The 21,997-nt window shown below is 38.8% G+C and overlaps 1 protein-coding gene and 1 long non-coding RNA gene across 6 annotated transcripts in view; one reads left to right on the top strand and one right to left on the bottom strand.

Moving 5' to 3' along the window:
• Skap2 (src kinase associated phosphoprotein 2) overlaps positions 1-21,997 on the top strand; it is a 150,128-nt gene that overhangs the window by 27,024 nt on the left and 101,107 nt on the right. The gene's annotated exons all lie outside the window — the stretch shown is intronic.
• On the bottom strand, positions 448-5,098 carry LOC148006272 (uncharacterized). Its single transcript, XR_015686578.1, has 2 exons — positions 2,316-5,098; positions 448-2,204 (listed from the first exon to the last, which is right to left on the bottom strand). It is a non-coding gene; the product is annotated as an uncharacterized LOC148006272 (long non-coding RNA).

Here is a 21,997-nt window from a genome sequence, read left to right as displayed (position 1 = left end):
CTTTAGTTTTTTTAAAAAGAAAGTGCGCCTGACTTTTTACACTGATCTCTTCACCCTTGTAAGGATATGGAGGCATCTCCCTTAGTCACCTCACATTTAGTCATCAGTTGCCAAGCTGAGTAGTCTGGTCAGGTAAGGGAGCTGACGCAGAGACAGCTCGTGAAGCGTCTGAGCATCACTGTTCAGTGTGTGCGCTAAAGACTGCTGCGGTCTGCTGCCAATCTGTATGTGACAGTCTGCTTATAAACACCCAGAGAAAGCATGTAGAAGCATCAATAGCAATTCGACATTCTTGCTTTATCCAAGTTCATAATCACCCTTTCCTAGTAACTGATGTTTTACTGTTATACAAAGGTATTAGGTTATGATGTGTGAGGGAAGGAGGTGGGGAAATGAGGTTCAGAGAGAATCATCGCAAGAATACTGAACTATTACCTTACTGTAGAGTTCACCACAAGAATACTGAAGTATTACTTTACTATTTTCTTTTTTTTTTTAGTTCTGTATCTTTTCCTGTATATTCTTTCATAGTCATAATTAGTGCCTATTTAAATATGAAGTTGGTTCTGCTGTGGAGAAACTTTAGGGATTGTAATTTCACATGTATTGTGAAATTATATATCATATATATTCAGGTTTCAAATTTATAATTAGATATTTAATTCTATTTTTATATGAAAGTCAGGGGACGGGGATTCTCAAAGCTTCTCATTTGTAATGTCTAGAGAAAAAGATGATGTAATTTGAATGTTTCCTTGTTCTTTTTCATGCCGAGACCGAAGCATAAAGCATCATACTTTAACAGTGGTCAGAAAAGTAATGTCATCTCAGTGCAGTGACCTTGCTTCAGCTTGTGTGACTGTCTCCAGAATCAGCTCCTTACTTTTTAATACCACTTGTGAGCTGTTCTCTTTTGAACCTGTTCATCACTTTCTTTAACACTAACAGAGGCTAATAAAAATAATATTTTAATACCAAGAGTAGTAATGTTTTACCATGGGGAAAAGAAATGCACACACATTTCTTTTGCTGAATAGGACTTGTTTTGGTATTTCTACCCTGGGACCTCTCTCCTGGAATATATGTATGCTGCAAGCCTCTAATATGCTTCAAATAGTTCTTTTCTAAAAGCAAATATGCCTTAGAGGAGTTAAGGAGTTTATCTTTTAAAATATAGGCAGCAAGAAAAGGTAACAGTATTGTATGTTTTAGGCAGAATGCTAGAGAGGATAAAAGTTAAAGTCAGTAGATTCGACCGTTAGGGGAGGCGGAGGAGAATGAATTGATTAATAAGACAGCCTATTGTCTTTGAAGACCTTACCTTACACATTAGTAGACTGCCATTCAAGGCAGGTTGGAATAGTCACTACTACAAGAAACATAGAAGGAAGAAAATAACAATTATGATTGCAGTGAAGACAGACTTGGAGATCAAATTTGAGCCAGGTTTGGGAGGAGCTTTCTGTTGTATGGATCCTGGAGATAATAAATAGCCTAGAAGAGGGATATGTTGGTTAGGACTATTAGAGCTCAAATCATTTTAGACAAAAAGCAGAGTAGATTATGTTTTATTTTAGCCACGAGAGGATACAATTGGCATCTTGCATCATGCCTACCTAGATCCTTGTAGGAATCCACTGTGGTGAGCATTCTCATTCACATCCTGCTTCTCTAGAGGTAACTTCCTGTAAGAGACTTGTTCCTGTAGGGTTGTTGGAGCGAAAATTATCTGCAGCCGCCACCAACTGCTCTTAGATATTCTCTACCAGTCGTATGGAAAGAGCAATCCCCCAACAGCTACTGTTGAAGTCTGTGTTTAGGCTTCTGTGTGTACTTTGAGTCAGTCTCCATGGTGTGTGTGTGTGTGTGTGTGTGTGTGTGTGTGTGTGTGTGTGTGTGTGTGTGTAATGTTCTAAGGAAAACTAGGAAAAAGCAGCATTCAGGGTAGGCAGAGCCAAAACTCTGTTCTTCTGTACGTGTCTGAAAGTAGAGCTGAGTGTAGAGGTAAAGCCGTGCTCAGAGAAGAGGACAGGTGGCTGAGGTCGATGGTATGCAGCACTTTCATACTTAACAGTGGCTATGGCAAGTTATTTAGAGAATATTGTTCCTAAAGCAATGGCTTAAATAATGTTGCATGAAAAAATTCAAAGTGATTTATACAGGGAGTTGCTGGAGGCAAAAAATAAAAAATAAGAAAAATAAAACTGGGGGTTGGGGATTTAGCTCAGTGGTAGAGCGCTTGCCTAGGAAGCGCAAGGCCCTGGGTTCGGTCCCCAGCTCCAAAAAAAAAAAAAAAAAAAAAAGAAAAATAAAACTGAAAGTAAGGGTAACGGTCTAGAGTAGCTAATTTTGCTTCTGTGTGGCCGTTTGTATGTCTTGTTGCCCTGTTGCTGATTCAGTCAAGGGCCTCAAAAGCGGGTAACAAGTGCTCTGCCAAGCTCCTCCCTGGCCCTGCCTTTTATGGATGAAACCTTCAAACCTTTTGTGAGGGCCAGCTTTCAGCTTAGCGGTACTTGCTTGCTTTTCCTTTGGCTTTTCACATTTTGTATCAGTATAGTCTGTAGTGTCAGTGTTGAGAGGCTGAAGCAGGAAGGCTGCTCAAAGTTCAAGGCCAATCCGGGCTGTACAAGCTGGGCCCTGTTTCCACAAAACAAAACAGGAAATAAACTGAACTGCATTTTGGCTGTATTGCTCTTTCGGCAGTATGTGGTGGGAAACATTAAATAGGTAAACAGATCACTCTTAGCTTTTGGCACTAGCACAAAATGCAGAATTGTAGAGATTAGAGATAAATTAAAATAGAAATTTTAGACTATTTTGTCCTGAGTAGGACTGCTTCTGCTGCTGCTTCTGCTTCTGCTGCCACCGCCTCCCCCCCCCCTCTTCTTTTTTGGCTTAAACTTATTTTATATGTGAGTGTTTTACCTGCTGTGTTCACCACATGAGTGAACGATGCCCACATAGCTTAGAAGAAAGCATCAGATCCCCTGGGATTGGAGAGTTTGATGTTTGTGAGGTGCCATGTGGGTTCTGGGACCTGACAGGCTGCTCTGTGAGAGCAGCAGTGAAGACCCTTGGCTGCTGAGCCGTCTCCAGCCCCAGGGCTGCTTTCATCTTGTTTTTCCCAGCTTATATTGTCTTCTAAAATCAATGAAGACATAAAAAGATCCAAAGACACATACATTATACGAATGTCAAAGCGAGTCAGGAGATGCTAGGCAGGGGGTCAGGAGAACTTATAGGACACTAGGACCAGCCTCTGGGTCTCCCCTGGGGCCTCAGAGCCCCAGCTCTGCCAGGACAGGAGCTACTTGTGTGGCCTTGAGATTTGTGTGAATCAATGCAAAGACAGAAAGCTGATCTAGTATATTATTTTTAGTGTCCCTGATATAAAAATAAATCAATAATTCAAGAGAGATATAGCTCTTAGTAGGACCAGGATCTAATGAAATTACTTGTAAGGAGGCTTTAAAAAATGGTGCCATGTGTAAGGCAGTCATGAATGTTTTATAGTAGATAAAATTCTCAGGTCAGTAACACGTTCTGTCTTAAAAGGTCCATTAGCTCAAATGTGAAGCAGGTCTGGTAGGACAAGTCATTTTATGGGAGGCAAAATATCCTGGGTTTGCTTCTTTAGGCCAGCAGACAAATCTGGTCAGTTGCTATTTATATATGGATGCTTTCAAGAAAATGGAGCACAGCTATGACACTGTTCACAAGCCGTCTCTGGCTAGGTTTCATGTCATAATAGCAGCGGGAAGAACAGTCATGCTCTCATAGCCATATTTTGGTAAATGATGGACTATGCATATGATGGTGTAGGGTATAATTGCCTAGTGACATGATAGCTGTCTCAGTTTATATAAGTATTGTCTTTCATGCTTACAAAATCATGGAATGGCATCATGATGCATTTTCCCTGGTGATCCCTTCTGTAAAGCCATGCACAATGACAGTTCTAACACACGCCATATGTCTGACAATGCTTAGAGCACTTCTTGTCTGATCCTCTACTGGAAAGATTTCTAAATCCTTGGCCTAGAAGTGCAACTCTCTGATGGTTTGGTTTAGAGCTACGACTGTATAAAGCGTACAGTACAGAAGTCTCAAACTGCTTAGACCATGGCCTAAATTCAGCTTACAGGCATAGTATGTTTGGATAAAGTCATCATTTCAGTTTTGAAAATTTTTGTACATCTACTAAAAAATCTTAGCAACCCCACTCCCCCAACCAACCAACTAACCAACCAACTAACCAACCAACTAACCAACCAACCAGAAAAACAAAAACAAAACCCTGTTGGCTCTAGGTTTGTACTGTATTATTCTTTCTTTTTTGATCTGTCCTTTGAGCATTTGTCCTTCAGTGTTCCATTACCTCCCAGCCCTTAGGGTTCATTTGTTGGTTTGTTTGTTTGTTTGTTTGTTTGTCTGTTTGTCTGGTACCTGAGTTGGACAAACAATCGTATTCCACATCCTTCATCTATGTTCAAATATACTGTTCATAGTACTGGATAGCAGAGAACTTTGGGATGTGTTTTCTGAGTACTGACTTCTGTGCTGCTACTTAGAGGCAGATTTGTTATTTAGCCAGAGAGTTGGAGGAAGGGCCGATAGGCTCCTGAGAGGCTGAGGGGTTTGCCAAGGCTTGTGCCCGTACAGAGGACTAGCATACCTTGTGTGAGTATGGTCTAAGGGATTTGGCTTGTAGACAGTCTTAAATTTTCCTCAGAAAATAATTCTAGTCCTTTCTCATTACAGAGACAAATGGGTAGTTATAGAGCAAATGACATGTAGCTTTTGTTTATCACTTTGGCTCATCAGCTGTTCTATTTAACAGAAGTCATAATTGACTAAATTACAGCCATATAAGTAAAGAATGAAGATCAGCCAAGAAAATATGACATAAAGTGAGGAAAGGTAGGGGTGGTGAGGAATGAATCAAAAGACACATGATAACGGGCTGGGAATATAGCACTGTGGGAGAGAAAGCTGTTGTAATATTTGTGAGGCCCAAGTTCAGTTTCTAGCACCTTAACCAACATACACAAAAGAATAAACACAAAACTCAGTTTGTCCTGTCAGTATATAGGAGATGGAGAAGGAAAAAGAAAGATGGGGGCTTGGTGCACTTCTCAGAGGCAAAGGCCTGAGAAAGACCCCTAGGACCCCTAGGACCCCTATTCGGCTTGGTGGGCAGAGAGATGGGGCATTAAGAGGCTTGGGAGATACCGAGAAAGACGAGTGATAGACTTTGTGCTGCTTGGTTATTTGTCTCTTTGTTTTGTTTTTTGTCAATTTGACACAGACTAGAATCATCTGGGAAGAGAGAAGGTCATTTGGGGAAGTGCGTACACCATACTACCTGTGGGCAAGTCTGTGGGGTATTTTCTGGATTACTATTTGATATGGGAGAGCCCAGTGCAGGTGGTGCTACCCTGGGCAGGTCCTGAAGGGTAGAAGAAAGCAAGCTGAGCAAGCCATGCTCCTGTGTTCTCTGCTTCAGGTCCTGCCCCGACTTCCCTTGGCTATGGACTGCAACTTGCAGGTCGAAACAAACCTTTTCCTTACCAGGTTGCTTTTGGTCATGGCATTTTATCAGGGTAACAGAAAGTAAACAAGGATAGGCTTCATGACTGTGCAGATGATCCTTAGATTCTTCTCTTGAGGAAGTGATATTATCTGTAAAGAAAATGGAGAAGTGGAAAGCAGAGATCAGGTCTGCTAAACCTGAAGGTATACTGGGAAAATTAGTCTGAGTTATTTGAGAGCAAGACTGAGATATGGGGTAGAGATATGGGAAAGAGACTGATTGATTTGCCTAAACATGTTGGCTGTCATGAGAAAGATAAGAGCTGCCGCATGCTATAGAAAGAGATGGATTGAGATGTTCAGAAGAGAGGCATCTGCCCTAGCTTCCCTCACAGGTGAGCCAGGAGAACTGCTGCCTCTGTTTCTCAGCATACGACCCTAGTTTACACAACTTTAGAAGTCATTGATTACTTCCACTTAATGTGATTATATAGTCATGGGCATACATTATATTTTGGTAACTTTGGCATTCATTTGAATGTTGGTCTGATCTTAGATTTTTTTTTCTTTTCTCTCTCTTGTTTTTAGCTGTTTAATTATTTTTCTCTTTGTAATTTAGGTATCATGTTATATGACTGTGTTTTGTCCTGGCAGCTTAAATAACATTAAACAATATTTAAAGCAGACCAGATATACTTTGTAGTGTTTGCATGCTGTATTTACAAGGGTCTTATAGAGGCCAAACCTTGTATTTCAATAGTTCAAGGATAAATTATACTGCTGTGGTTAAGTGTACAGATTAGTATAACATGGACAGCCTGGTGTAGTCCTGGCTTGACACTGTGACTTTGGAAAATTTATTTTCTCTCAATGCTTTATTTTCTTAATTTATAAAAATAGTGGTAATTATAGTATTTCATAAGATTACAGTAAGCATAAGTGCATGGTACATAATTTGTATAGGAATATACAAAACAGTTTTTGGCTATTATAATGTTGCAAGATGGCTAGCGTATTGAATGCTTAACTTAATTTTTGTACATTTTTTCCTCTGGAATTTTTAATCTATGTTTGAACATAGTTTAGTTGTGTTGGACTATATTACATGTAATTACGTTATGTTATAATAGCTGAAAGGGGAGTTGGTAATCTGTAATTGTTTTTATGACTTAGTATTCAACAGGCAGGTCTGTGTTACAGTCGACATGTGCCAACAGTAGCCTCTTATTTTGATGAAATGCATTTAGCTTGCTGTCTCTCTTGGGCAATAGGAGATGATGAAGCAGTGACATATGAATCTGATAAAAATGAGCCTTAAACCATAGACTCATTAGCTGGGTTATTTTGTTATAAAGAAGCTAAACATGTTAAAATGAGGCTGATCTTGACATTCAGAATGTCCTTTGTTTGATTGACTCGTTGTAGACTTGGCCAGAAAGCTACAGTATACAATTAATAACATTAAGACAAAAAATTTTTTAAATTCTGTTATATTTTAAGTTTAAGAGAACTTATTAGTGGATTTATTTTATAAGTGGAAGATTTATTTTTGTGACCATAACTCTTTATTTTAAGAATAAGACTTTTAAATATCTGATTTTTATAAAAATCTGTATTGTATTTTATAATGAAAGAAAACTAAAATGTCAATGCTGTTACCATGAGTTGCATCAACTGGAATTATAATATTGTTATCTATGTTTTCCTTTGTGTGATAATAGCCTGTGGAAGGTAAGCTTATTTTGCATATGAGTTGTGTCTAGACTTTATATAATGGTGGCTCCTCTAAGTTACAACTGCTTGGTGATACTTTGTGCTTTGTTTCGGTTTTCATTGAGCTTTAATGAGGCACCTGTTATTATGTTCTGCTTATCCTGTTTGTATTAGTTTCAATAGCTCTATTGTTCTTATGTTTTTATTATTCTTCATGGGTATTAAACCCGCTTCCCTGTATGAACACAGATACTTCTGTGTCTTGGCTATATTCCTCCAAGACTGTAAAACACGGTATTAGTTTGCTGTTTAGTTAGTCCAGAAACACAAAGGTTGAACAGCTATTTGGAGACCTAAGAGGTTGATTCTGACAAAGGATTTGAAGTGTATATGCACAGTTTTGTTGGGTGAGGAAGAATGAGTTGGGCATCATCTAGGTAGAGCTGATCCTCTAAGAGTCAATTTCTTGTCACCGATTGTTAGAGATTCAGATAGCACATGAACAACCTGTGATAGAACATGCTATGTGTCTTCTGTTAGGTTCTGAGAACACTGGATGGATTAGCATGGCCTCTGATCCACTTATACTTTTCTAGCAGCTTTATAAATTCACTTCTTGCTCTTAAAAACTAATTAACCAGAAAAATTCCTTGCCTTATCAAAATTATTTAATGAAATCTATTTTGATCTGTCATTGATTGGTACTTGAGACAAAGTTCAAAGGCCATCTGTCAGTGTAATTGCTAATATATTAAATGCATCAACACATTTATATTGTAAATTTTATGTTCTTGGTATTAAAAAATCATGTGGGTTTTCTGCCTTTAACTCTTTATAGTGTCTCAGTAGGAGTAATGCCAAACAGCTGTGTGTCAGTGTGCATGTGCTTCTGCATGTGTGTGCATGTGTACATGCATGTATGTGTGTTCACAAGTGATGGAGGCCTAAGAAGGTGGTATACTTAAGCTTCCAGAGTATCACGGAGTGCCCAACTGTCCTACGCTTCAAAAGCATGAAGACATAGCAAACATTTCCCAGAATTACCCAGCATTATGGTGTGTTGTTTTTACTGTAAAACACTTGGAACATGTCTTGGGGTATTGCTGTTTCTTTAGCAAGTCATAGACAGTACACAACGGGAATTGTGTCTCGAACAAAAACAAAGTGATTTTTACAAATAGACATAAAGCCTGCAGGTCGATTGTCCAGTCCTGAGACTGTCGTAGGGAGCCATTACCTAGGCAGAATTCTCTTAGAAAACATACAGAATTTAACAAATGCCATCATGAAATAGAAAACAAAAGGGAAGGTAGAAGGAAAAAAGAGTAACATCCCCTCACCGACAGCTCTTCAAAAAGGCTTCTGTGTTTACTGAGAATGGATTCTCTATGGTTGGGTCAAGGCTTCAGTGCTAGGCCAGTACTGAGAATGGAAATTATGTCCTACCTTCTAGTCTATATATCTTATCATTCCCAAGTAATACTTGGACTATTTAAGCCCTGAACAACCCACTGGCATGGTATTTAGAATGTGTCATTAGGGTTGCACAGGAAGGAGGTGAGGTGGTAGTAATTGATTTATCCCCACCACACGGAGCCTCCTGCTCTTCTTCCACTCTGCCCTCCCTTGGGCAATACTCACAGGGTCGAGCTGCCAATCTGTAGACTTAATTTTTTCCAGCAGTACCATCTGGCTCCTTGGCACCACAAGTTATAGTGGTTCTTTGTGGTTGCTATAAACAATATGAATTTATCATACTGTTAGACAACTCATAGGTGGTTTATTGCGACTTGGTCTTGTTTTCATGCAACTAATTATTGATTATTATTTAGAGAATCTTCTTTGGCGTTTATGAAAGCACAGCAAGGCTTTCTTGTGAAAAGAATGGAACACACCAAAACAGATTCTGGATGTCAGCTGGGGATTCTCTTGAATTCTGTTGAATTCTTCAGTAGCTCTTCCTTTCAAGACAGATTAATTTCAAGTTAATGGTAGAGGTTTTCTCTTTCATTCAAAGCACATGCATTTGTTTTGAAAATTACTCGAATGTGTGTTTAAAATCCCATTTTGATTGCCCTCCTGACCCCAACATGAATATTTGGAAATCTGGAAATCTCCGTCAGTGTGCAGTTAGTCCTCCCACATCTGCATTGCTGTCTTTCTTTCTTCATCTGTCATTTTAAAAACAATCATCTGGTTATAGTTTGTGTTTCATTTTGTAGATGAAGGATTTTACTTTCATGTCTCATAACATCCATAAACAAATCAAAAAATGGTTATGAAAAGTTCATATGAGTTTCAATAATTGAAAAGCTATGTCCAGGCATGTATTCAACTTAAGCCATTTTCCATAACACATAGTAAACCAGGCATAATTTTCTAAGGTAAATATTATAAAATAATTTCTTAAACTCTTGAGGATTCTTCGTATAAAGCAGCTCATTTTGACAGGAACTTTCTTGATCACATTGGCATTAATTCTTCATGGAACAAGATCTTATATTTTTTAGGAAGTTTTTAGAGTTGCTGATTCATGTGAAAGTGTTTCTCCTGAGTTTGTTTTTAATTAATTAGATGCTATGTAATCTAAGTTGCTTCATAATAACGAAAGAATACTGATGTTGGAAATGTGTGCCTTGAGTCTTTTTTGTGACTGGCATAAGGATATTTGAAACTCACGAACTGATTTATTGGAGATTATTTTCATGCCCCCATATTAGCAAGCACTAACTACAAAGTTGATTTTGCAGAACATTTTCAAAATATTGGGCAAAATGCACTGCTAACCTGATGTAATTTGCTTGTGATGTGATGTTAAGGTCCAGTTGTTAATAATTCTTTTGGTTCTAAGTATGTGACGAAAAGGAGCAGTGAATATCACTCTGGGAGAAGAGCTAAATCAGATGTCACCAGAGTGATTCATGTGCTGACTGGAATGGTTAACATGCATTTTATTCTACTGTCTAGCAGAAGGAGGTGGGCTATAGAAAAATGAATTCTTCACTGAATAATTCACAACAATTATATCAAATTTTAATAACTTGAGCTAAGAAGGCATACATATGATTCATGTTCTCAGAATTACCCACATTAGAGATTAATTGTGCTTTCTTAAACAAAAACGCACTCATAAGTGTTTTTAATTGGTAAATCATGATCAGTGTTCTATTTATTAAAGTAGCATCATCTGATCAGTTTCTAGCTGTAACTTAACGTGAAGTTTAAACGTCACAATTCCTCTGCTGTCACAATTGTCAGCTCATTAGATTTTGCCTTTAATACCAAAAAATGCCTCGAATTGTTTGTTGACTTTATCTCAACCTCGGATATGTAAAGAGGACAGTAGAGCATTTTTCTTTGAAATCACAGAGAGTTCAGTGACCTTTCAGTGGCAAATTATGTAGAAAGAAAATATTTATATTCATTTAAAATAAGCTCTGTGAAGAAATAGTCTCATTACCGTGTTTGATCAATTTCTCGTAGCCTGAGCTGGAGCACGCTGCTGTTGCCATTGGTTGATGGAGTACACTGAGTAGTGGCTAATGGTGATGGTGCTCATCAGGAAGGGTTCAGCCAGCGGTCAGCAACAAATAATTCAAGGCTGTTTCTAAGTTTGTGGCTGCTGGAATTTGCTTCTTGCCCCAAGCCAGTGGCATTGCTGAGCTGGGCTATTTGATTAGAAGAGAGGCATATTTGCTTCTTAGCAACTGCACATTTACACAACCCATAGTCCTCTACTGCCTCTGAGGGTTTCCCCTTTGTGATGGTAGAATAATACTTTATTGTTGATTGACGGACAAAAGATGTTCTAATACAAGGCAAGCTTATGACCATTTTTTTGTAGTTTTTATTGGCATTAGAAATTGTAGCTTCATATTCCAATTTTAAAAGAAAATGTCGAGCAATTCTGAGCTTAGTGTAAATAAGCATTGAATCCCAGTGTGCTAGAATTTTAATATGCATGTCAGCAAGGTTTGCAGTGCATGAAAATGACCATGTTCAATGGCAGAAATAAATCTTGACCCGTGTGTGTGCATGTGCGTGTCTGTGTGGGTGCATGTATGTGTGTGTGTGTGTGTGTGTGTGTGCGTGCGCGTGTGTGTGCGTGCAGACGTGCATGCATACATGTGCATATATCTATTCTGGGATGCGTACTTTCAAACTAGGATTAGTATTAGTTAAAATTTAATCCATACTGTTGAGAGAAGAGTTGATGTAAAATGTCCCTTTTGTCTGAGGATTATTGTTATATGAAAAGCAGGCAGATTTTGAATTCTAAATGGATGTTGGATGCAAGCTTTAGAACATAGTTATCACAGGAGTGAATCTATAGAATAAACTGTCTCCAGCAGTAGATAATTTTTTATAACTCAGCAATTAAACAAGTGAGAAAAGAGCAACATGGGAAACGGTCTGGGTTTTATGTTTCTGAGAAACCAGGATGAGAAGAAAACAAGGTTTGTTTTTGTGTTTTTAACATGATTTTATGGCTTTTTTTATCATTCAAATTTTATGGATTGATTTTTAAGATTTTTTTAAGCAACTTATATGACCAGAGATGGTGTTAATTGTATCTTGCACTTTTTGATCCTTTTTAAAAAAAGAAAAACATTGACCTATAAGACCTTAGGGGAATAGAGCAAAAACTAGTTGAGCCAATGTATAAATTTAAAGTCATTGTTTTGTATAAATAGTTTGTATAGTTTATGGTAAGATGAAATTTTATATATAAAATGAATATAAAGTTGCTTTAAATATTACATGATGTTATATTTAGAATACAGAGTGCTTTCAAATATATTTTTTCCTCTGAAATTTATGACAGGTATGAAGAATTTTCATAATTTAAAATGATCAACAAAATGCATTGGTGTGAATTTTCCAGTTGCAAATCTCAAAGTGTGTTTTGGGACTTAGAGGAAGTAAAAGTAAGTGCAGACATTAACGTAGACATAGAGTGTGTATGGACGAACATTCTCGTTTCCAATAAGGGACCTTAGGGCATGTCAGTATGCATAGTATGACATCACTGTCTTTACCCACTAGTAAACGACTGCTGTATGACGAGCTGGAGTCCAAAGAAGGGAAGAGCGATGAGGTGGAATGATTCACTACTGCAAGGCGGTGATGTGCACAGGGTGCCAAGCAGCTGTCTCTCTGCCATTTCAGCTAGCATGCTTGAAGTAGTCCTTTAAAACCAAATGGAGCACTAGGAGAAAGGGGAAAACACTCTAAAGAGTGAGTTTAAATAGTTAAAAAATTCACAGGCCTGCAGCTAAATTGCCAAAGTTAGGGTGTGCTATATAAGTTAGAATTACAGTTTTTGCTAACATTTTACTGATAAGGGAAATTATAAGAGTTTGGTGTAATAAGAAAATGATCTTTAAATTACTAAACTCTTGCAGATAGTTCAAAAATTAATCTTTAAAACCCTAATCTAGTGCATTTAATTCTGTGTATCTGTCTGTATTGTCAAGTGGCAGTTGTTGCTGTCTGCTGTCCCCTCCTTGCTCTTTTGGGGTACAGCCCACGGTAGTTTTCTTAGTGGGCTTTAGAGCAGTTGTCACCTCAGGTGGCGGGGTCTGTTTCATTATTGAGACACTTCTGTCCGTCTTTAATGGTAAACATAAACACAGTGACATTTTTGGACTTAAGTCTCTATGCGTGCATTTTGCCTTGCAGATGAGCAGGGGCAGAGGTTTCTAGTGCTTTTTTCTAGGTAAGGAAGAGGATCAGGCAAGGGGTAAGGCCGTGGGGTTGGGATGGGGCCAAATTTTGCCATCTGTTTACCAGGAATTTCAGTGTTCAGGGCTTTAAGGTCAAATTAGAAAATAAATTAGAATTGCTATCTTATTGAAGAAGCCATGGCCCAGAAATATTAGATGATTTGCCCAGAGCCATGTAGCAGTGGTGGTGAGCAGAGGGAGCCTTTTCTCTATGGTCTGGTATCTGTCCTATAGAGCTGTCACTGCTGGCAGTCTGTGGTCCCCAGGAGCAAGCAGGATGGGAGCGCTCTGTTACCAGCTCTTAACTGACAAAATTTTATGTGTGTGCTTGTGGGGGTGGGGCATGTGATGCTTTAACCTATGTGTACATTGTGGACTAGCCAAATCAAACTATTTAATGCATGCATACCTCATTTATTTTGTGTAGTAAGAATATTTAAAGTTTATTCTCTTAGCAGTTTCGAGTATATATTGTAGAACCTAGCTGCTAAGATGTACAATAGCTCTCTTAAACTTACTAAACACTAAACACTCCTTAAACACTAAAATAGTGTTCTTTGGCCAACTTTTCCCAGTTCTCCTATCCCCAGCTTCTGGTTAGCCACCATTTTTACTCTTGTTTGTGTGAGTGTGACTTCTAGCACTCTATCATTGGGATGGTGCCTTTCAGTGTCTAAGTAGTTAACATAATGGTCTCTAGGCTGTGATAAGAATTGTTTTTTCCTTTTAAAAGCCAGTTACTAGCCCTTGTATATATAACACTTCATTTTCTTTACTCCCTGGCTAATGAACCCTGAGAGTGATCCCACTCCCACATCTCGGCTGTCCTGAAGACTGCTGCAGTGAGCAGGGAGTGCAGATGGTTGCAGAGCATTTGGACGTGATAGCCATGCCACACACACCCACTAGACCATATATGTGTATATATATGTATATATATATATGTGTGTGTGTGTGTATATATATATATATATATATATATATATATATATGGGTCATCAGGGATTCTTGGTGTTAGAGTAGTTTGCAAATTTTCAAGGAAAACGCCATGCTGTTTAACAAAGGGTTGTATTCACTTACATTCCATCAACACCGTGCAGAGAATCTATGCTCCATATTTCTGCCAACACTGGTTCTCTTTGATTGTCTTTGTGTGTGTGTGTGTGTGTGTGTGTGTGTGTGTGTGTGTGTGCATGTGTGCGTGTGTGTGATTTAACTTGGACTCCCCTGATGATTGATAATTTTTTTTCATGTACTTACTGGCTAGATATATCTTATTTTGTAATATATCAATTTAGATCCATTGCCAAATTTTTAATAGCATTTTTTATTAAGCTATGTTCTTTAAATATTTTGTATATCAACTCCCTATTTGCTGTGTATTTGCAGGCATACTCTTATCTCTGAGGTCAGCCCTTTATTCTCCATTTTCTGTGCTGTTGAAACCTTTCAGTTTGATGAGACCTTATTTGTTTATTTTTGTTTTTGTTGTCTATGGTTTTGGGGTCCTACCTATGGTCTGCCCACACAATGCTGTGAAGATTTCCCCTTATATTTTCTTCTAGTACTTTTACAGTTTTAGTTCTTGTGTATGAGTCTTTAACCTATTTTTAGTTGATTTTTTTTGCATATTGGTATTCCATTTCCATACCATAATTTGTCCTTGTCTCACTGGATGTCCTTAGCAACTTTGTGAAAAAAATTATAGTTAAGTGTGTAGATTTATCTCTGGCTCTTTATTTTGTTAGTCTTTTTATGTTAGCACCATGCTGTGTTTCATTCTGTTCCACTGCCTCCTGTTTCCCCCTTCCTCCTACTTTCCCTTTTTCTGTTTTTGAGATAAGCACTTATTATATAATCCAAGCTGGCCTTGAATTTTAATTCTGGCTCAGCTTCTGAGTGCTAAGATTACATTTAAAAAAAAATCACTATACACAGCTCATTCATCATGTGTGTATGTGTGTGTTTGTGTATGTGTACATACATACATACATACATACATACACACACATACACTCATACACACACATTGTAAATAGGATTGTTTGATTTGGATATGGATATGCTATTGACATTTCTATGTTGAGTTTTGTATCTTGCAACTTTACTAAATTAATGTTTGCTTAATAGGTTAGGGGGTATAGTCCTTAGGGTTTTCTATATATGAGACCCTGTCATTCAGAAAGGTACAGTTTAACATTTTTTCAACTTGTATTTTTTTCATTTCTGTTGCCTAATTATACCAGCCAGGATTTACACTAATATGTCAACTAGAAGTGGCGGCCATGTCTTCTGGGAGACATTAGTCACCACTGAGGTGTTTGCTCTGCCTTTGTTCATTTGGAGCCTATATTGTGTTAGGGTGCATTTCTTCTGTATCTTATCTATTCAATTAGTTGGTGCCTTTAAGTTCATGTTCTCACTAGAATGGTATAATGATAATCTGTCCACATTGTAGATTGAAGTCCAAATGAACTAATCTGTGCAAGTTTTATTTGTGAATCTGAAAATAATTTATAATAACGAATTGTTTCCTAATTTAATAATCTAAGTAATTTGAAGAAGTTGAATTCTTGATTTTTGATTTTTAAACAGGAAGAAACTTAGAAAGTAATTTGTTTTGCTACTTTCTCATCTATCTTATTGGAGAATAAATTAAGTAGCTTTTCTGGTCATGTATGTAATTACTGTTATTACCATCCCTACCTGCCACTACTACTTTGGGGCTGTAATTGACAAGGCATTGTGCTAGACATTTCTCATATGTCTAAGAGATGTGATATGGGAGGTATTTTTATCATTTGCTGATAAACTGAGATTTTTAGACTGGTCACACAGGAATTGAAAAGCCAGGGTTGATACCAACCTCACTCTAGTGTTTGTGCTCCTGGAGCAGTGTAATCTGCTTCTATGACCCTGGGTCCCAAGCATTAGGCATCCTCCTGATTCCAGCTTGTGGAATACAGTCTCTCAAAACATATCTTTATTTTCTTTAAGGGATTTATTAATATTAGTAGTCTTTAAAGGATTTATTAATGTTAGCATTATGATGGAATTTAGATCATTTAAGTATCTTCTTCTTCATTTGCTTAAAAATGACAGTCTTCTGAGATGATAGGAATCTTATGTTTGTTTTGTGGTGGTTTGAATGAGAATGGCGCCCATCTGTGAATGCTTGGTTTCCAGTCGGTGGAACGGTTTGGAAAGATTAGGGGATGTGGCCTTGTTGGAGGTGTTGTGTCACTGGAGGTGAGCTTTGAGCTTTCAAAAGCACAGGCCATTCTCACTCAGTGCTCTCCCTCCTCTCCTCTTCCCTCTCTGGCTTGTAGTTGTTCTCTCAGTGTGCAGTCTCTTAGCTGCTGCTCTGGCACTGTGCCTGCCTGCTGCCATGTACCCCGTAATGCTCATGGACTCTAACCCTCTGGAGCTGTGAGCCCCAATCAAATGCTTTCTTTTATAAACAGCCTTTGTTACAGTGCTTTACTATGGTAACAGAAAAGTAACTAAAATTATTTTTCTGGTGGAACCTTTTAGTAAGGCTAGATATGAAAGTGCATTAGTTTAGATAGATATGAGTAAGGCTAAAATTCACTGCAACACAGCAGTCACATAGCTGTTGCTTCCCTTAGAGAAGGGAACTGTGGTAACCTGTGCCACCCACTGTTTCCAAACTAGCAGTGTGTGCAGCCAACACAGGGTTGTTCTTTTTCTCGTCAACCATTTCTATTTATCATTTTATCTGGAGGCATTTTAGTTTCTTTCTAAAAGGCCGAGATGCTTGGACAGCAGGTGTTGGCACTTCGTAATGTTCTGTTAGTGGATATAAGACAAAACAAGAGTGAGTAAGATAGTAAGCCCTGAGTCGTGGACTGCTTTTTAATTTAGCCCTGAAAACAGTGAGGTCTAAGGTTAGGGAGTGAGCCTTCAGTGGGTGGCCTTGTTAGTGAGAGCACTTGTAGGAGGATGTTCTGTTGCTTGTTTGCTTGTTTAGTAGCTAAATCTTTTCCCGATGTACAGTGTATTATATAGCTAGTATGTAAAATGATACTTTTATAATTGACATTTAAATTTTTATGCTATAATTTTTAAGTAGTGAAAGGAAAGAGGGAGAGGCATTCAGAAGCAACAGGTCACTGTGTCTGAGAACTTGAAGCCAGCAAGACCTGACAAGGCTGACATTGTCACTGATCCTAATGCAGCTTAAATTGGTTTGATGCATTATTAACTGAAGTTCATACTTAATTCGGATTTCCTCGGTTTTCCTCTGATGTTCTTTTTCTATTACAAGATTTCATCCAGAATCCACACATTATTCATTGTGTCTCAGGCTTCTCTTAGCTGCAACATGTCCTCAGATTTTCTCTGTTCTTTGTGACCCTGACAGTTATGAGGAGTAGCGATTATGTTGTACACTGTCCCTCAGTTGGGATTTGTCTGTTGGTTTTTGTTTTTGTTTTTTTTATGATTAAGTTAGGATTGATCATGGGTTTAGGGTAGGTGATGACTTAGAAGTGAAGTAACACTTTCATTGTACACATCTAAGTACACACATCAGTATGACATCACTTTTGATGCCAACCTGGACCTGCTCACCTGTCTGAGGTAGTAGTACCTATTAAGTTTATCTACTTGGAGTTGATATTTTCTTCTCTATAGTTTTTAAGGAGCACAGATTTATTTCAGTAGAGAATGATGGTGAGAGGCAAAGATCTCAGTGCTTAATGTGTTCAGACTGCTTGTGTAACAAGGCTCTTGGAATGTCCAGAGTAGGAGATCAGTGACTATTTATGTCCTTTTCTCTGCAAATATGCAATGGAACTACTAAGGCTAGGCCATTAGAAACATTGCAGCTGTGTTCTGGGTCTTTCTGAATGCTCACTAGTGGGGTGTTTTCTACTAGACACAGATTGGTTGCTATATATGGGAAAATTAAACCACATGAAGCAGCCATGTTTATGGATAAACCCTGCCCTATACTCAACATCAACTGCTAGCCATGTTATGAAGCTATCTTGGATGTTTTCGCGTGTTGAGTCAGCAATGACTAAACTAGGCCAGAAGCATATGGTGGAGAAGTAATGACCACCCAACTAGCAATACCCTTGGCTTTTGTTTTAGTGTTTAGTAGATGCAATCCTACAGATCAGGGACGATTGCAATTGTGAGATGTTTTGTTACTTAAAGTTCCCCAAAGGAGGAGATGCAGCATACCATACTTGCAGGGAAGAGCCTTGCAGGGAAGCCGCAGGGTTGATGAAGATGCAGATGGGATAAAGGAGAAATGTGGGTGAAAGGTTTACCAAGGCAAAGCAGAGTGAACAGACATAGAGCTGGCTACTTTGATAAATGTTAACAGACTCCCAGATGTAGGGGCAATCCCTGGTTGTCTGATACCTGGGCCTGGGGTAATTAGTGCAGGTGGCTAGTGGCCAGAGTGTGAGACCTGGATACTGGAGGTTTGGATTCTGGAGCAATTGGCTCTATGGGAAAGGCACTGTGCGGGAGAGTCCTTTCTACATCTAGGCATTGACTGGCCTTGGGAGGGTAGCTGTCTTGAGGATCCACAAGCCCTTTCTTTCCTCCCCAGATGGTAACATACCAGAAAATAAAAAAACCATGACTAACACAAAGAGAGATAATGAAATGACTTCACACACACACACTCTGCACAGTACTCTCAGCCCTGCCTACACTTTGAAGTGGTCACTAAATAACTTTATGCAGCCCAGGCTGCCTCTTCAACTTCCCGCTTATCTACTCACCTAGAAGTAACCATCCTGGTAACCCCAGTTCCAGTCCAGTATCACAGATTAGAAACTGGATTTCTAGCTCCCAGGGTTTCTAAGTCCCATTTTCAGTGGTGGGAGATCTGGTCTCCATTGTTTGCAGTGTATCTTCTGTAATTCAAATGCAGATTAATACGTCTCAGTAGTGACAATTTGAAACTAAGAAACATTTCAATATGCCCAGTTTTCAATGTTCATTTAGTTTTTAAAGATAAATATCACATACAGCAAATGTTAAGTTACCTACACCACTGTCAAATGTAGACTGTCTACTGCCCTGGAACATTTCCTCGTGTTATCTCAGTGCCCATCTTGCTCACATGGCTCAGATTGGTGTAAATGTTGTCAGGAGGCCACAATTTCTCATCAAAGGGCCCTTTCTACTAGGTCCTTGCCTGTCCCTAAGATCCGGTTGCTGGCTGCTTCTCCCTTGAGTGGTGACCTGAGAAAGAGCCACGTGGCATTTATACTCTTTTTACCATAGTCTCAGGTTTCATAGAACAGCACTTGAGCCTCCTGCAGCTCATCGCTGAGGTGGCCTGTGTTCCAGGGGAAACCGTCAGGTTCCGTCTTGTGAAGGAAAGAGCGGGAGGAATGTTCAGGGATGTATTTTAAAAGTCTCAACAACTGAGATGCTTAAAGAAGTTAAAATAAGTCTGCAGTAACAGAATAGCGGAAATAACTCCTGCTAAAACGATCCTGTATTTCTGCACATATGATCTCATACTTGATATGCTGCCTTATAACTTGATTTTTAAGAAATAACCTGAGATGAAATTGTGTTAGAGATCTGATAGAGACTTTTGTATATGTCTGACCTCATAATCTATTCACTAATTATTTCTAATTCAATGTTTCATAGAAAGTATCTTTTCAGGATAATAAATATTTTTCTCTAAATAATGGTTGTTAATTTTCCAAGTATTATATTTTATTGTTTTTAAGTTGCATTTATTTCGATACAAAAGGTGCTACATTTTCTCATATTTTAATTCATTAGTTTTATTTCCTTTTTACAAATTATCTTTTAAACATCTTATTTATTTTCTGTGTTTGAGTATTTTGCTCAAATGTATATCTTTGCACCAACACATGCATGCCTGGTGCTGAAGTCAGAAGAACTTAAACATTGACATTAAGTATTCACTTTGGGTTGAGAATTCTAAAATATTAGCAAATCATTTATACTTGGTATTACATTTCTTTCTTGTTTAAAATATGAACTACTGGTTTAAAAAGGTAAATTGTATAGGGGCTGGAGAGACAGCACAGCTGATTCACTCAGGCATGAAGATTTCAGATCAGATATCCAGAACTGGCAGAAAACTTGGCATGATGGTGTCCTTCTAACCCTGGTGCGTGTAGGTATGTGTGGAGGGAGACAGGAGGACCCCAAAGCTCCCGTGGCCGGCCAGCCAGCCTTGAAAATTGCAGAACTTCTGCTTCAGGGAGGCTTGGTTTCAAAAAAGAAATCAATGTGAAGAGCAGTTGAAGAGAAAAAGAGACTTGTCCATTCCTCACCCTCGGACATGTGTGTACAGCACAGCCCACCACCAATGCACACAGAACTGGAGTTCTGCAGTTAGAAAGCAACAGAAGGAATCCAGTGTACTGACGATTCATCATGGACACACCTATTTTTCCCCATTACTGCAGACCTCTCTTCTGACCAGAAAGTCTTCCTCATTATAGCCACTTGCCCAGTGGCAGCATCTTCCCTTTTACTCTCCAGGCTCTGCCAGCTGGCTTCTGAACCTTTATAAAAGAGTGGTTCTTGGTCTTATCGGGGTTTAAATAGCATGTGTTGGTAAATAGCAAGAGCACCTCATCTCTTGGTGGCTGGAACTCTTGTGTTTTTTTAACAGGGCTTAAAATTGTACCTTGCTAATAGACAGACTAAGTTTAATTCATTTCTTTTAAAGCTATAAAGTTTTCTGATGGGAAAAGTGATATGACATAGTATATTCATTCTTCAAAAGGAAAAATTATTTGCAGGAAAGGAACAACATCTCTCACAGTCTTCATCTTGGTTGCACATAGCTCACGATTTTATCTATCACAACTGATAAGGAAGTGGTCTTGAGTTCCAAAGATGGAGGATTTGATTGTGTAAACTGAAGAAAACACTAGGTAGCAAGACTGTTACTGGTTTTCTGTGCCTCTTGTTAGGAAGGCTGTTAGGACTTTTCTGTTTATGTGCTTAGACACTCTAAGTGTCACACAAACATGTTATCTTATGGTAAACTCTATTTTGTCCAATCTTTTATTCACCCTATGTCTAGGATTAGTGAGAAATTGTTCTAGGTCACTGCCATAACATTTGTGCCACTATGTCACTAGTATGTCTTGTAGGCAGGTCACTGTTACAGTTCATAGGCTTTGTAGCTGGATCATACTGATGACTACTTTCCTTTTCCAGTGACAAGCAGATACCTTCCAGCACCGTGAACGATCGTCAGTAGTGTGAAGCTTCTAGTTGGGCGTCAGTTCAATTTTCCATGTTCCATGACCTAAGTGAAGGTATCTTCAGCAATAGGGCTTACCTTATTTAGGGGTTTTATTGCTGCAACAAAACACCATGACCAAAGAGCAAGTTGGGGAGGAAAGGGTTTATTCCCCACTTACACTTCCAGATCACAGTCTGTCATTGGAAGAAAAAGCCATGACAGGAACTCAAACAGGGCAGGATCCTGGAGGCAGGAGTTGGTGCAGAGGCCATGGAGGATGCTGCTTACTGGCTTGTTTCACACAGCTTTCTTAGCCCGCTCTCTTATAGAACAAATCCAGGACCACCAGCCCAGGGATCACACCACCCACAGTAGGCTGGGCTCTCCTCCCTGATCACTAACTGAGAAAATGTCTTACAGCTGAATCTCATGGAGGCATTTTCCCAGTGGAGGCTCCTTCCTCTCTGATGATTAGCTTGTGTCAAGTTGACACACAAGACCAGCCGGCACAGTGCCTTATCCTCAGGCTGTGGAGAGCAACAGATAGCCTGGGAAACAGCCTGTGATGTTTGGGGAGGGAGGTGTCCATGGGACCCCTTTGGCCAACATTTCAACAAGGTGTAGCCCATTCCTGTCACTGGAGGTTTGGCTTTTTGCTATAAGATATCTAGTTGGGGCATTGTCTCCCTCACTATGTGGTGACGCCATTTAAATTCCTTTCATATATGTGTGTATTTTAGGACACTTCTATAGCAGTAGGCTTCTGTGTGGTTTTTCAAAAGCCCTTTAGTTA

The sequence above is a fragment of the Rattus norvegicus genome, chromosome 4 (assembly GCF_021556685.1).
Source record: "Rattus norvegicus strain SHRSP/BbbUtx chromosome 4, alternate assembly SHRSP_T2T, whole genome shotgun sequence".
Lineage (NCBI taxonomy): Eukaryota > Metazoa > Chordata > Mammalia > Rodentia > Muridae > Rattus > Rattus norvegicus.
The sequence above is the reverse complement of the archived record's forward strand: the minus strand, read 5'-3'. Positions and strand labels throughout refer to the sequence as shown.